Consider the following 14,482-nt stretch of genomic DNA (forward strand, 5'->3'; position numbering starts at 1 on the left):
CAAAATGCTGGCATGTCTACTTTCTTTTTTTTTTTTTCAATTTTTTAGGTTTCATCCTTTTAATCAGCTCCATGAAGGACATCCTAAATGCTACATGAAAACACAACAGAATATTTTTCTTCCAGTATTAAAAAAATATGACATTCACAAGTATTTTAAGAAACATCTACATAATCAGGGCAGTGATCTTCAGTAAAAAACACCTCTAAAGTAATCATGTTCTTGATTTCCTGTAGTTACATTTGGAAATTGCTTCCTAACCATGGTAAACACTGTATAAGTTTTGAAAATGTCCCTAGATGCACATTATTTCTGGGGGGTGGGAAAAAAAAAAAGTCTGGTCAAACATTCGTGTGTGTGTGTGTGGCCAAGAATCCTGAGCCTAAACTGAATAATGTCCCAGATTTTGTCTTTGAATGGGAGGGAAAAAAAAAAAACAACAACAACACACGGAACTTTCTAAAAGGTCTTTAACAAGCTACCTTGGGAGCTCAATTCAAAAATACATTTATGTACTAAAACAGATGTTTCAGTGCAGCTCCAAAACTCTTTATAAATACAGCCATTTGGAAGGACGATCCTGGATCAGAAGTTTTATTCCTTGTGTATCTACATTAGGTGTGCATGCCTCATCTCAGTTGTCGTAATTGTCTCTGTAATTTCCCCCTGAATAGCGGTCATAACCACCCTGGCTGCCACCATAGTCTCTGGACCTTCCATATCCATATCCATATCCTCCAGGTCGACTGTCATACCTGCCACTCCCATAACCCTGGTCTCCACCACCTGTAGAGTAGCTGCGACCACGCCCACGGGCTCCAAAGGCACCCCCTCTGGTTCCACGGGCTGACTTGCCTGCATGGTCCACACGGATCTGACGACCATCCAGAGACTCTCCATTCATGGCTCTCATTGCATCTGAGGCATGCTCTGGATTGGTGAAGGTAATGAATCCAAAACCCCGGGATCGCTGAGTCTCCCGGTCCTTGACGACGACCACTTCAGAAATTGGCCCGAAACTACTGAAGTGATCTTCCAGAGCTTGCTCATCGGTGTTGAAGTTGAGCCCTCCAACAAAGAGCTTCCCTTCTTCAGAGGACATGGCTTTGAATTTTGGTCCTACAAATTAAGTAAAACAGCCGAATACACAGCTACGGTCGACGAGCAGAGCGACTGGGGGCATGTCTACTTTCCATCTCTTGGTTTAAAAAAAATTATTTATTTGTGTGTTTGTTTATTTATTTATTTATTTATTTTTAGAGAGAGGGGAAAGGAGAAAGAGGGAGAGAAACATCACTGTGTGGTTGCCTTTCACTCGCGCCCCCAACTGGGGACCTGACGTGTAACCTAGTCATGTGCCCAGACTGGGAATCGAACCAGCAACACTTGGCTCGCAGGCTGATGCTCAATCCACTGAGCCACAGCAGCCAGGAGTCTCTTGGTTTTTTTAATTAATATTTTCTATATTTTTATTCTTTACTGCTACTTTCTAGAATTCCTCAATATAACCTTCCAACTCACTTATTCATTTTTCACCTGTATTCAACCCACTATATATCTCATCTATTGTGTTCTCTATTTCAAATATATATGTGTATATATAATAGCTAATACACACACACACACACACACACACACACACACACATTGTAGCTAATATTTCCACTTTTCTGTGCATGAGGGACTGAGTAATGGAAGATCCCACAGAAAAAGTGGGGAGGAGCAGATTATGAGCAGAGAGAGAAGAATCAGCCTGAGACCCGGCCGAGGGGCTCAGTTGGTTGGAGCATCAAGCCATGCACCAAAAGGTTGTGGGTTCAATACCTGAGCAGAGCACATACCTAGGTTGCAGGTTTGATCCCCAGTCACGGCACATACTTAGGTTGAGGTTCAGTCCCCAGTTGGGGCTCTCTCTGTCTTTCTCTGTTTCTCTCTCTCCCTTTCTCTTCCTCTAAAATCAATAAACAAATCCTTGGGTGAGAATTAAAAAAGAAAAGAATCAGCCTGAGAGTTCAGCAGGACCTAAAAGCCTGGAGACCAGACAGCAGGGCTCAGCTTGTCCTACTAGGAGTGATTGGAGCACCAGAAGTAGGGCAGGAGGAAGATAAAGTGGGAATTTGCAGGGCTTGAGGTTTTTCAGGGCCAGGCTCATTGAAGCTGGTGGAGAGGCCTGACTTGGGAGCCCTGCAGGCTGTGGTGACCTCCAGAAAGATGGTATGTTCAAGTCAGCATTGAAGGACACCCAGCCCTTTGAGGTGAACAGACTCCTCTACTTCATGCTCTGGCTCCATCTCCCTTCCCTTAAACAGCTGACAGAATGCCCCTCCTTTCCTTCCTAGGAAGGAAGGTAAGTGGAGAAGGGGAAGAAGACTTGGACCCAGAAAAGACATCCTAGAGTAACTGTGATTAGATCTGGATTTTGTGGAATGCTGGGGCGAGGGAAGGGAAGTGGTTCAAATAAGAAAAGGAGCAGAGGAAGGGAGCCACAATAAGGCCAGGAGTCCGAGAGAAAGATGGTGGGCAGGCACCAAGAGTCTGCCTCAGAACAGAAGAGCCTAATCTGGAAGGGTTTTTTAGAGCTGAAGCTGCTGAAGGAGGGGCAAGACCATGGTGGTGCCCCCAGGGCCATGCCCATCATTTGTCAGAAGTCACTGTAGGCCATAGGTATCTCTCCCTCCCCTAGCCTCCCCACTGCCTCCTTCCCAGTGCTCTTTTGGCACTCAGGACTCATGCTTTTCCGAAACTCCATCTTTGCCACACATCCCTCCTTCTGTCAGTAGAGGGTGCCTCATGTTTTACCCTCATGGTCTGGTCCAGTTAGGTAGCCCCAGGACCTTCATAGGAGTGAAACCTTCTGGATACTCTGTTCCACTCATGCTTTCTATAATACCTCCTTCCCCTGAGAGGACCCTGCACAGCATCCTTTCAGGAGATTTTGGACAGTGGGATGTCTCTGGGGTTTTCTGATAAAGGGATAGCTCTGGGACAGGAAGGATCACTTCTGGGCACATACACGGCTGAGACGGGTGTGTGGAGGGCACAGGAGTCGAGTCCTCAGTCAGCAAGGAGGTATTAATAATGACTACACCATGGCCTTGATCCAAAGGGAGGCTTTGAAAAGAAGGGTTTCCTGAGGACCAGAGTCAGAGATGTTAGTTCAAACAGTTCAAGAAATCAGAGACAGAGAGGCATCTGTGAGAATCCTACAGTACAGAGTGGAGAAGCTCTGATTGGGATCTGGGCTTCCCACAGGATTGGGACCACCAGTGAAGGCTACACAGAAGAGAAACCTTTGGAGAAGCCTTCAGATATGAACAGGTCTACAAAGGATATAAAAAAGTTAACAGGTACATGAAAAAAATGTTCAAACTAAGTAGTCACTGAATAAATACAAATTCAAATGCAAGTTGATATCATTTACACCTATTAAACTTGTGCAAGATACATCAACCAGTTGCCTCTCACATGCCCCCAACTGGGGACGTGGCCCGCAACCCAGGCATGTGCCCTGAACTGAGAATCAAACAGGTGACCCTTTAGTTCATAGGCCAGCACTCAATCTACTGAGCCACACCAACCAGGGCCAATTGAGGGATGTTCTACAAAATAATGGATCAGTCCTCTTCAAAAGTATCAAGGTCATGAAAGACAGGGAGAGACTGAGGAAATGTCACAGATTAGAAGATACTAAGGAGGCATCACAACTAATTGTAATGTGGGATCCAAGAACAGAAAAAGGATATAAGGGAGAAAACTGGTAAAATCTGAATAAAGTCAAAGGTAGAAACTTAAGTTGATTCATTAATAGTATTTTATCAATACTAATTTCTTGGTTTTGATCATTGTACTATGATTATGTAAAATAGTAACATTTGGGGAAGCTGGGAGAAGAGTATATGAGAGTTCTTTGCATTATTTTGTAATTTTTTATAATTCTGCAATTATTACAGAACAAAAGGTTTTTTTTTAAATTAAAAGCACATATTGCTGTGTAAACAAGTAGGAAACAGAACAAAATATACAAGATAACACCCTTAGATACATTGGAAATACATGCAAACAAAATAATATACTTTACCAGTACACATACAAACAAAGGTTATACATTTAAAAATTAACCTGATCCTTCCCTGGCTGGTGTGACTCAGTGGATTGAGCACCCACCTGTGAAGCAAAGGGTTGGCAGTTCGATTCCCAGTCAGGGCACATGCCTGGGTTGCAGGGCCAGGTCCCTGGTTGGGGGTGTGCGAGAGGCAACCGATCATCGATGTTTCTCTCCCGCTCTTTCTCCCTCCCTTCCCCTCTCTCTAAAAATAAATTAATAAAATATTTTAAAAATAAAATTAGCTTGATTCCCTGAGAATGGCGAACAGGTGAAGAAGGGAATCAACCAATCAGTCAACTGATCAAATGAAGAAATCTAAATTGGACTCTAGAAGTTTTTTTGGAGGGAGTGAGATTGGATTTGGACATTGCAGGATGGGTGGAGGGACTTGGAAGGGCTAAGGAGTGGTCTGAAGCCATGAGAGTGGCAAAATGTGGGAGAGAGAGCTAGATGGGGCTTGGAGGGAGTGCCGAGTCTGTCTTGGTCCGAGCAGAAGGAACTGATGAGCAGAGGGACTGGGAGCTGAGGCTGGCTGTAGAGGAACTCAAGCCCTGGAGATGCCTTCAGGGCCAGTCTCCTCTCTGGTCTTTTTATCCCCTCAGCTCCCAGGGGGCACTCCTGGGATTGAGCCCTTTCCTGCCCTTTACCTGGTTTGGGGGCCTCATTCTCTTCTAAGGACCACCCTTTTGGCACCTCCTTGACCCCTGGACGATGGCATCTGCTGTGTTGTCCTGTGATCAGCTCTGCACAGGAGGCTGGGTAGAAGGCCAAGCCTTTCCTCTAGACTAGGCTTAGGGTCAGGCTGGATCAGGGGCTGATGCCTCCATTACTCTCCATTTTCCCAAACTGGAGACCTCAGCGTTCCCTACTGGGTCTGTCCTGCTGTGTGACTTGGGTGGTCACCTGTTCAACCTGTAGTTTGGCCTGGGACAGTCCAGATAGCCTCTACACAACCTACCAGTGCAGAGGAAAAGCTGAGGCCCAAGGGGAGCAGAAAGTAATGGTTGCATTGAGGGTACTCAGAGGGGAGGAGCTACCCACCAAGGGGCTGCTGAACTGCCTGGGTGCAAATCCTGCCTCCATCAATTACCTACTCTGTGGTCTTCGGCAAATTCCTAATCTTCTATAGTCTCAGTTCCTACATCTTTATATTGTAGGATAATAGTACCTACCATAGAGGGTTTTTGTGAGAATTAAATGAGATTAAATATTTAGTGCTTGGCATAAATTAAGTTCTCAATAAATGGTAGTTGCCATTATTATTATTAAAGATTCTCAGTCCTGGTCCTTAGGCTTGAAGAGCTGGAGTAAAACTACTACAGCTCAGAGGAGGTAACAAGAGCCTGACTGTGGCTGTGGCTGTGGCTCTGGTTTGAAGGCATGGGGTTACACAGAGGGTGATGGGAAGAGAGTAAATCTTTAATTTGTATAACTAAACTATTTTCCCATTTTTAATGACATACGTGAGCATCTTCTCTGAATGTACATCTTACATAAGCTTTTACGCTGGAAATGGCTACGCACAATTCCTGACCCAGACTTTTCATTAATGATCTCTTCAAAATCTTGATTGTTGCTATTAAAGAGAAATGCTTTTTTTCCCCTTCAAGTAGGTGGTGGTAAATGGATAAGGAGAATTTATGTTTTTTTTCCCCTCCATTAACCAGAATTTCTATTTCACTCTCTAAATCATTTAAACCCAATTGACCATTTTAAGTTTTTATATGATTATTCTTTTCAGGTTATTCACAGATGATATTCTACTTCTTTAATTTTTATGATACAAGTTATAATACCAAAATTATAGAGAACAAAAGCAACAGTGAAAACTGACCAAACCATAGCTGATCTTTGAAAAGACTAATAAGAGAGACAGCCCTCCAACAAGAGTGATCAAGAAGAAAAAAAAAGAGAAAAATTTAAAACCAATATACAGAATGAAAAGGGGGTAATAACTATGGACAAAATAGACTTTTAAAAAGAGAATTATAAATGACATGCTAATGAATTTGAAAACCTAGGTGACAAGGATACATTCTAAGAAAAAATATATGCTAAAATTGGTGCAAAATAACGAGACTTGAGTAGTCCAGTGAGTATTAAAGAAACTGAAATGATAGTCAAAGAACCCCCTCCATTAAAGCCCCAGTTGGTTTTCTAGGTGAGCTGTAGCAAACTTTCAAGTTTCTGATCTTATCATAGTGACAAATAAGCAAAAGCTATCCATTTCATTTTTTGAGCCTAGTGTAACCTAGACTGCAAAACCAGATAAGGAGAACTCATGAAAAATAGTCCTATGGCCATTTCATTTATGAAACAAAAATCCCAAAATAAAATGTTAGCTAATGGACATTAACAGTGTATTCAAAAGTATAGAAGATGACGAGGAATATAAGGATGTTATGATTCAACATCAAATTTACTACATAAATGGTCCAAAGGACAAAAGTCGTAAGATTAGCTCAATTGATGCAGGAAAAGCAATTATTCTGTGAAATGGCTGTCACTGTGGGATATTCCCTGGTATATTCACTTTACATTGAAGTGAGGGTTCCATTACTACTGAATTCCATTTCAGGATAGTAAAAGGTACACTGGCTCTGATGGGTTGAGTTATTGCCCTCAGGTGAACTGAATCATATTGAGGGCTAACAGAACACTGTCTAGTTTCCCTAGAGATGGTGGGGCCCAGGAAGGGACAGTCCAAATTATCTGTTGCTGGTGGTGGGAGAAGGTAGAGCTCTGGGGAGTTCACCAAAGAAGCCTGATGATGGTGGGTTCAGAACTCTGGGATCAAAGAGGTGACATATTCATTAACATGGTATGGTTCCTGCATGTGGGGGCAGACCTGTCTGCTCTTAGAAATAAATTTGCCTTTCTTCCCAGGAGTATGGGGCTATTACATGGACTCTGAGTTGGCATTAAGATATCCTCTTTGAGGAGGACATTGATGAGAGTCTCTTCTGTCTTCTGCCAATTTTTAAAGCGGACACTGGAACAGGAAGGTGGCGACATGTGCTGTGTAATTTTGATTTTAATGAGAGTATCGGAAGCAGCTGGCCTCCCTTGTTAAGGTCAGCTGTGCATAAGCTGACCAGGAATTCTGCAAGGGCCTGGCTCAGAAAGCTGGCTATTGTGCATCAAACCAGGTGGTTACGGATGGCCTGGGGAGGACCAGCTATATACTCCAACTGGCCTAAAGCATATTAACATGCTTCATTTGTATGGAATGTTTCTACCTGATACGTTAGTAGACACACAGGATTTAGGCAAGAAGGCACATTCCTTGCTGAGGCATCTCATGATAATAGAGAACCATTTATAAAAGAGGGGATATTTGGCTTGATCGTGATTTAAAATGCAGCAAACAACTGATCTGACGAGGCAGACAGCATGGGGAGACAGGGTGAAATAGGTGGCCTCAGTGTTGAGGGGGAAATGTCCATTCACCCATCAATAAAGACAGGGACGCTAGGATTGGGGGACAAAAGGAGGCATAGTGTGGCTACGGGTGATCTGAGTATACTCACTGTAACCCCCCGATTCTTTCCAAGGCTGAGGATGGCTGAGGTTTACTCAAGCACTCATTTTTCCAACAGCCAGGGTTTTGTTTCTTGTTTTTAAACTATAGAGGCAATATCTGAGACACGGTCCAACATGGGACTGTACTTCTTAATACATCATCTGTATATTGTGTTGTGTGCTCATCACGCAGTTTAGCCTCCTTCCATCACCACATATTTGGCCTCCTTTACCCTCTTCAACCTCCCCCAACTCCCTTCCCCTCTCCACTGGTTTTTTGAGTTTTAGTGTGAAATGGGATGATAAGCCAAGGGCTGCATTTGGAATCCTTCAGGAACACTGGGCAGCAGTCCACAGATGACACTTGGGAGAAATGACCACTCAGAGGAGCCTTCAAAATTCTCCACCTTGGAAAACCTTCTGTAGCAACCATTTACTTCTAATAATCTTTGGAGTGTTCATATGATTTGGCTTTATACCTACTGGTTTTGGACCAATCAGATTTAATGAGGCCCAGCTTCTTTATCACATTCACTATTCAGGTGCAGAAAGGAGAGAAAGCTGCACTCCATGGTCACATTATTATCTTTCACAAGTTGAATGTGTATGTTTTATTTATTTATTAATATATTCCATTTTCTCATTCTCCACTCCTACTTCCAACCCTCTCCCTCCATAGGCAGATATTCTGATGTGTTTATTGTGATTCTCTTTGATTCTACATGTTCAGTCAGTTGTCAATATTACTAAGTTTGAAAACTTTGTTTCTTTTAAAATTTTAAATGCAGTCAACATATGGAACAGTTCCAAAAACTTGTACAGTTTAAGAAAAAATAATGAAATGTCCATATACCTACCAACCAGGTTAAGAACTAGAAGTTACAGTATTTTAGAAGCCTCCCGTTTCCCTTCACACGCCTCCTTCCCCTGCCCTACAGAAGCCATTACCCTGATCTTGATGTTCTCATTTTTTTGTTCTTGAAAGTTTTGCCTCCTGTGTACGTTTCCCTAAACAACATATTGTTTTATTATGAAAACCTGAGTGGCAAGCACACAACCCTGCTGGTTACTGAAGGTACTCTTAGGTGAAGATGCCCAGGAGAGTATCTGCTCAGCAGTCTCTCAGTCACACTCTGATTTCAGCTTCCTGAAGGGTTTGCAAGAGCTGCTTCTGAGGAAGTCAGTGGGTGAGGTCGTGTGTGAGTCCAGGGAAATGCACACTTGGCTCACCACAGTCAGGGCGCCGGCGCGGCTGTTGTGTGGACCTGAAATGAGTTGTCTGGTAACTATGGTTTGACAGGGAGTGGGCCCCTCTAACTTCTTCTAATCTCCCCATGACCCCCTCAAGAGTAGATGACAGCAGATAACTTCTGTGGGGTAGAATGCGTGCCCATCCCTGATCCAGGCTGCTGCAGTGCTTAAAGGGCGGGCTTGCACGTGGTCAAGTTTAGCCCAGTACAGGCACTGTGAGGCAGGCTCACCTGGGCATTCTGTCCCGAGGTTAACAGACGACAGGGGTGGCTGTTTCCTACTCAGCGAAGAGCACATCCTAAAGGATGAATGTCATGGAGTGGGTGACCTAAGACAAGGCAATATCCACTGTGTTTTTCTTTATTCCTTTCTTGTTTTGTTTATTGCATATTATCCACACTCCCATCCCTCCCCAAGCCCTGCCTTATAGGGATGCCTTTGAATGTATTTAATCTATGTCCTCTTTTTAAAAATCCTCACCCGAGGATACGTTTATTTAAAAAAATAAATTTGAGAGAGAGAGGAAGGGAGAAAGAAAGAAACATTTATTGCCTCCCGCACATACCTCGACTGGAGATCAAACCTGCAACCTAGGTATGTGCCCTGACTGGGAATCGAACCCCAAATCTTTTGGTGCACAGCACAACGCTCCAACCAGCTGAGCAACCCAGCCAGGGGTCTATATTCTTTTGTTCTGAGTTCTTGTAAGATGTATATTTGGTGTGTATACACATGCATTTGTAACTTCTGTGAATAGCATTTTGTTATACAGCTTATTCTTTTTGGCTCAGTGCTATCTGTGTGCTGAATATCATCAGTGTTGCTCTGTGTACATTTACTTTACTCTGAATGTGGAAAGGCTGACTATGGAGTGCATCCCTTGCTGTTTTCTTGTATGCTCCCCTGGTGGTGGGCACCCAAAATGCCTCTAACTCCCCATTGTTGCAAACCACACCAGAGTCAACATTGCCCTATGTAACCCTTTCTGGATCTGTGTGAGAATTTCTTCAGAGGGCCAATGGGGATACTGAATTTGACTACGCACTGCCACATTCATCTCTGGAATGACTGCTGAAGTCCCTGCTACTACTAAAAGTTCATGAGGCTCCCTATGCCCCCTGCATTCCCACTATAGAACTTGACGTGATTCAAGTTTTTTAAATTCGTCTCATCTATGAGCTATAAAGTGAAATCTTTTTTTTAATATGCTATATTGATTATGCTGTTACACTTGTCCCAATTTCTTTTCCCTTTGTTCCCCTCCACCCAGTGACACCCCTCCCTCCAGTTGTCCCCCCGCCTTAGTCCATGCCCATTGGTTGTGCATATAGTTCTTCTCAACATCTTCCTGTCTACTCCATTCCCTCCTACTATGCTTCTTAATTCCTGTACCATCTCCCTCCCTTTCCCCCCTCCCCCCTCCCCGCTGACCTCCCCACTATATGTTCCTGACACCTATAATTCTTTTCCCACTCTCGTTGCCTACTTAGTTTGCCTTTGTTTCGGTTCCCTAGCTTCTGTTGTTGGTTGTTGTGACACAGTTTTCATTTTAATGTTCATAGTTTTTTTTTCAAATTAATTAATTATTTACATATGTATTTTGTTTTGTTTATTTATTTATTTTTAGGGAGAGGGGAAAGGAGAAAGAGAGGGAGAGAAACATCACTGTATGGTTGCCTCTTACTCGCGCCCCCAACTGGGGACCTGATGTGCAACCTAGTCATGTGCCCTGACTGGGAATTGAACCAGTGACACTTGGCTCGCAGGCTGACACTCAATGCACTGAGCCACAGCAGCCAGGACTTAATGTTCATAGTTTTGATCCTCTTTCTCCTAAACAAGTCCCTTTAGCATTTCATATAACAGTGGTTTGGATCTGATGAACTCCTTCAGTTTTACTTTGTCCTGGAAGCACTTCCTCTGCCCTTCTATTCTGAATGACAGCTTCTCTGGATAGAGTAATCGTGGTTGTAGGTTTTTGCTTTTCATCACTTTGAATATTTCTGGCCAGTCCCTTCTTGCCTGCAGATTTGTGGCACTGTATGTGGGGGAGGGGTCTGAGAGGAAACAATGCTGCTTGCCTAGCACTCGCCCCTTTCCCAAGCACTTCTCCCACTTCTTGCATGGGACTGGCACCCCTCTACCTGCTGCCCTGGCTGTTTTTCCCAGAGTGGATGGGTCTGTGGATGTTCTAGGACCGTGGGGGCCCTTTAAACAAGCAGACTCTGCTGAGAGACCTGTAGTTTCTGCCTCGGCCCCAACCCCCACTGGTCTGCACAGTCAAAAGCTATGAGGCTTGGTTTTCTCCGGTGCTGGGACCGTGAGCTGCGAGGTCTGGTGAGGAGCTGGGAGCGCTCCCCAGGTGTCCCTCCTGACTTTTTAAAACATGTAACTGTGCTTTCCGCCGGCCTGCCACCGCCGCCGCTGCTGCCACCACCACCCCGTGTCCTCTCCGCCCCGGCTCTGCCCCTCCTACCTGTCTGGATGGGTATTTATTCTTTATATCTTTGTCTGTTGTACTTCCATACAGTTTGATTTTCTGGAACTTCTGGTCATTTCTAGTTTTGAGGTAGTCATATTCCTTTTTAGTTGTGGAGGGAGATACAGCGTGTCTGTCTACACCTCCATCTTGGCCGGAAGTCCTAAAGTGAAATCTTACTGTATTTTTATTTTGTATTTTTCTGATAACTAATGCATTTGAGCACCTTTTCTTATGCCTGTTAGCTTTTTGGGTTTTCCACTTCAGGGAATAGCTTGTTCATATCCATTGTAGACCTGTTCCTGGAGCACCACCCCCACCACTGTTTTTCCTTTCTATGCGGGCTACACTGATAGTCTTGACTCTGTGGAACACTGGACCCTAACCACGGATTCTGTATTCTATATCAGGCACTACCATTTCCATATAAATTTTAGGATAAGCTTGTCAGATTTATTTTTGCCAGATTTATTCCTAATTCACATTTTTAGATGTTATTGTAACTGAAATATTAAAAATTTCTATGCCTACTTTTATTCTATATATAATTGGTATATACAATTGTTTTGTGCATATTCAGCTTATATCTTGAAATTTGCTGGCTTTCCTAATTAGATGTAGTAGTGTTTTTATTGCTGCCGGTGTTTTTTGGTAGATTCAGTCAGATGTTCTACATAGACAATCATGTCATCTTCATATACAGTTTTGCTTCTTCCTTACCAATCTGGATGTCTTTCATTTCCTTTTCTTGCCTGATTGAACTGGCAAGAACCTCCAGTACAGCCCTGGCTGGTGTGTCTCAGTGGATTGAGTGCCAGCCTGCTAACCAAAGGGTCGCTGGTTCAATTCCCAGTCTGGACACATGCCTGGGTTGCAGGCCAGATCCCCAGTTGGGGGCATGAGAGAGGCAACCACACATTAATGTTTCTCTCCCTCTCTTTCTCCCTCCCTTCCACTCTCTCTAAAAATAAATAAATAAAATCTTTAAAAAAAAAGAACCTCCAGTACAATGTTGAATAGAAGTGGTGAGAGCAGACACGGGGCTGGGCATTCAGTTTTTCACCACTAAATATGTTAGCTGTGGGGTTTCTGTATATGCCCTCTATCAGGTCATGGGAGTTCCCTTCTATTCCTAGTTGGCCAAGACGTTCTTTTCCTTTTTTAATCGGGAACAGGTGTTGAATTTTGTCAAATGCTTTTCTTTATTTAATGCAATGATCATGTGAATTGTGCCCATGATGGTTACTGAGGCTGGGACTGTCCCCAAACTTAGAGAGGACCCAAGGTCCTCTCATTTTTTATATGATCAATCCTCCTTGTGGGACTGTGAATCAACTCCTGGAAGCAGCCTTGCCCCTCAACAGGTGTATGTTCCCAGCCTGAAGAGTCATCACACCCTTTAAAGTCTCTTAGTACCTGACTACCTGATGCAATTGATATCCCATACCCTAAGGTGCCCATGTAATTGCTTCAGATTCCTGACCTTGTGTTTTTTGTGAATAACTTTTGTTTCCAAGATACTGGGGGAAGACATGGGGTAGGATATACTTACTCTGTGTTTTCCTCATGGCACCAAAGAAACTCTTCTTTCAATACCATCAGGACAAAAGTAATAATGGTAATAACGGCAAACACATATAGAGTGCTTTTATACAACAGACACTATTCTAAACATGTTATATATATCAACTTCTTTAATACCTTCAATCACCCTAGGAAATAAGTACTATTGTTATCATCATTTTTACAGAAGATGAAACTAAAGAATTGTAGAGGTTAAGTGACTTGCCCAGCTATGAAATGGCAGACCTGGGATTTGAACCCAGGGAGCGCGGATCCATAGCTACTGCACTACCATGCTCTCAAGTGACAGAACTGTGGCACTGACCCATGCCTGCACACTAGTAGAGGGACCCTTTCCCCCTCACTCCCACTATCTGTACAAACTCTAAGGCTTCAGAACATATCATGTCTTCGGTATCTGCTGTACCTTTGGATAAATCTGGCAACAGTGAGAGTTTCTCACTGATGTTGACACCCAAATATATATATTTGGAAACAAAAATTATGCAGGGAAAAGAACACTTAAGAAAAGACACCTATTTAATGTCTTCAGAGTGACCAAAAGATTGCATTCAAGAAGCAAGATCAGGAAGCTATAAAAAGAAACATTTAGAGAGCAACAATAACAAAATACTCTTAGAACCAAGCAATAATCAAAGGAGGATCCTCAAAGCAGCCAGAGAAAAAGAACATCTACAAACACATACACACGTGCACACACACACACACACACACACACAATTAGAGCAGACTCTCAACAGCAATAATGGAACCTGGAAGACAGTGCCAAATCTTCTAAGTGTCAAGAGAAAAAGGGCAACTTAGAATTGAGCACCCAGCAAACCTATCTTTCAAGAAGAATAAAGTGAAATAAAGGCATTTACAGATTAATACAGATTGAGACCGTTTTCTGTTAAGAATCTTTTAAGTATATATTTCAAGAAGGAAACTCATCCCCCAAAATGAGGTCCAAGGTATAAGAAAGGTGAGTAAATAAAATAGTAAACAAGTATTTAAATCTAAACAAATACTGTCTGCATAAAATAATATTAACGTCTATCTTGTGTGTATGTTAATAAATTCCTTAGAAAAAGCTAATATAGTAGACAACAATAACATGTAAATTGGGAGACAATGTTTTATAAAGTCCTTTTATTGTTTGTATAGGAGATTATAATGCTGAACGTTAGACTTTAGGTTAAATATGTATGGTAAGATTTCAAGGCAAACCACTAAAAAAATGTCTGAGGGGATTAATCAAGAAATAAAGAAAAATGTAAACAATATGAGCAATGTCAAATATATAGCAGAAATTTTAAAATAAGAGGGTACAATTAATTTTAATATTTAGATAAATTGGACCAATTCCTAGGAAGTTCATTTAGTTATTGGATGAGCCCACTATAACCTTGACCAATATGGCAGATGACCAAGGATGCAAAAATCCTAAACAATTTATTAGCAAACCAAATCTAGGATGAGTAGAAAAAGATTTAATATAACATGAAAATGGGTCTAATTTCAGAAATGCAAGAACAGTTTAACATTAGAAAGCTTCCCTA

General features: G+C 42.5%; 1 pseudogene; it reads right to left on the reverse strand.

The window, feature by feature from the left end:
• Nucleotides 1–324: 324 nt before the first annotated feature.
• On the reverse strand, nt 325–1,135 carry LOC149991390 (RNA-binding protein 3 pseudogene; annotated as a pseudogene).
• Nucleotides 1,136–14,482: the final 13,347 nt, after the last annotated feature.

The sequence above is a fragment of the Furipterus horrens genome, unplaced genomic scaffold, assembly GCF_987537825.1.
Source record: "Furipterus horrens unplaced genomic scaffold, mFurHor1.1.pri manual_scaffold_17, whole genome shotgun sequence".
NCBI classification, from domain to species: Eukaryota; Metazoa; Chordata; class Mammalia; order Chiroptera; family Furipteridae; genus Furipterus; species Furipterus horrens.